The 2,500-nt window shown below is 36.6% G+C and overlaps 1 protein-coding gene across 3 annotated transcripts in view; it reads right to left on the bottom strand.

Annotated features, from left to right (window-relative positions):
• LOC135093687 (rho GTPase-activating protein 8-like) overlaps positions 1 to 2,500 on the bottom strand; it is a 36,810-nt gene that overhangs the window by 27,177 nt on the left and 7,133 nt on the right. The gene's annotated exons all lie outside the window — the stretch shown is intronic.

Genomic DNA, 2,500 nt, shown 5'->3' with positions numbered 1-2,500 from the left:
AACCTAACTAACATCTAACTATTACCAAACCTAATTTAACCGCAACCTAACCTAACGTAACCAAACCTAACCAAACTAACTTACCTATATCTAACCTAACCTAACCATTACCAAACCTAATTTAACCACAACCTAACCAAACCTAACCTAATTTAACCACAACCTAACCAAACCTAACCTAATTTAACCACAACCTAACCAAACCTAACCTAATTTAACCACAACCTAACCAAACCTAACCTAATTTAACCACAACCTAAGCAAACCTAACCTAACCAAACCAGACCAAAGCAGACCAGACCAAACCTAACCTAACCTGCAATAAGACACACAAAGGACACTAAAGACGAAAGCTAAGCAACAGCCAGCCAACACTCGCCTCTATGGACTGCTCTCAACAAAGGATTCACAAAGGAGCAATGAGGGAGTGCATGAGGCATAACAGACAAGCCTGGGGAGCCGTAACACCGTAACACTTGTAACTGCAGGACCCTACCAGCAGTGTTTTGATATGTTGGCAAAGTTTTAAATTAAATGTCTTATCTCCATTGGTTTTTAAAGAGGTTCTTGTGGAAAATATTAGGGTTTTGAGTTTTCATGCTTCTAGGAAAAGTTATTGGGGTTTTCAAGGGTGTTTTTATGGTGCTAGGGTAAGTTTATCAAGGGTATAGTGAAAGTTATTGGGGTTTTCAAGGGTGTTTTCATGGTTCTAGGGAAAGTTTGTCAGGGGTCTAGTGAAAGATGTTAGGGTTTTCAAGGGTGTTTTCATGGTTCTAGGGAAAGTTTGTGAAGGGTATAGTGAAAGATGTTGGGGTTTTCAAGGGTGTTTTCATGGTGCTAGGGAAAGTTTGTGAAGGGTCTAGTGAAAGATGTTGGGGTTTTCAAGGGTGTTTTCATGGTTTTTGTAGTAGTTGTGCAGAGGTGCAGTGAAAGTTATTGGGGTTTTCAAGGGTGTTTTCATGGTGCTAGGGAGTTTAACAGAGGTCTAGTGAAAGATGTTAGGGTTTTCAAGGGTGTTTTCACGGTTCTAGGGACAGTTTAACAAATTCTAGTGAAAAATGTTGGGGTTTTCAAGGGTGTTTTCATGGTTTTTGTAGTAGTTGTGCAGGGCCCAGTGAATTATTGGGGTTTTCAAGGGTGTTTTCATGATTACAGCGACAGTTTAACAAGAACAACAACAACTTTTCATGAGCCCAGTGGTGGTTTAACAAGATGCATCAAAAGTATTAGGTCTTTCAGGCTTTTTATAGTTACAGTAATAGTTTTAGCAAGGTCTAGTGTAAGAGTATTCAATTTTCTTTCATGATTTTAGTGATGGTTTAACGAACGAGTGAAAGTTATTAGGATTCTAGTGATACATTAGCTGACTGTTGTGGCATTTGAACTGGGGCTGTAGCGGAGGTTCTATTGGGCTTTTCAATTGTTATTTATTATCATTATTATTTTTTTTTTTTTGTGATAATTTAATACTCTAGTGGAAAATAATTGTGGGTTTTCAAGTGGTCATGATTCCAGTGATAGTTTAACGAGATCTACTGGAGGTTCTTTGAGGTTTTCAATTTCTTTCCTTTGATTGTAGTGATCATTAATACACTCCGGCGGAAGTTACTGGTGTGTTCAAGAGTGTCTCCACGATTCTAGTCATAGTTGTAAACAATTTTGAGTTTTTTTTTTTTTAAGGTTATAAATTTTTTTTTATGATTATTGAGAGAGAGAGAGAGAGAGAGAGAGAGAGAGAGAGAGAGAGAGAGAGAGAGAGAGAGAGAGAGAGAGAGAGAGAGAGAGAGAGAGAGAGAGAGAGAGAGAGTTTAACGAGAACCAAACGTCATACCTGTGGTGTTTGAAGGGAAGGAAAAATATAAACACAATAAAATAAAAAAAAATAAAATAAAACAAAATAAAAAATAATAAAATAAAAATAAACTAAATAAAATAAAATCCTCCTAAGATAATAAAGTGTTTGAAAATACGAACCATATACCTAAGACACCCCCCTCTACCAGTCCCGTTGCCCCTTCCCCCTTCACACACACACACACACACACACACACACACACACACACACACACGAGCGGGAGCCAGCCATGATGTAATGATGACCGTTACTGTAATTTCCTTCATTAGTCACGTATTACACCAGCATATCCTTCTCGTTACGTGAAGCAGCTGACTGTGTGAATCTTTGAACTGCTCTACCTGGGACGACAGTGAAGTCTGACTCATATGTACGTAATGTAATGGTAATAGTAGTGATTGATGATGATGATGATGATGATGATGATGATGATGATGATGATGATGATAGTAGTAGTAGTAGTAGTAGTAGTAGTAGTAGTAGTAGTAGTAGTAATAGCAGTAGTAGTAGTAGTAGTAGTAGTAGTAGTAGTAGTAGTAGTAGTAGTAATAATAATAATAATAATAATAATAATAATAATAATAATAATAATAATAGTAGTAGTAGTAGTAGTAATAATAATAATAATGGTACATATATATTTAT

This window comes from Scylla paramamosain, chromosome 43, assembly GCF_035594125.1.
Source record: "Scylla paramamosain isolate STU-SP2022 chromosome 43, ASM3559412v1, whole genome shotgun sequence".
NCBI classification, from domain to species: Eukaryota; Metazoa; Arthropoda; class Malacostraca; order Decapoda; family Portunidae; genus Scylla; species Scylla paramamosain.
Note: the sequence above shows the minus strand (reverse complement) of the source record. Positions and strands in the feature narration are given on the sequence as shown.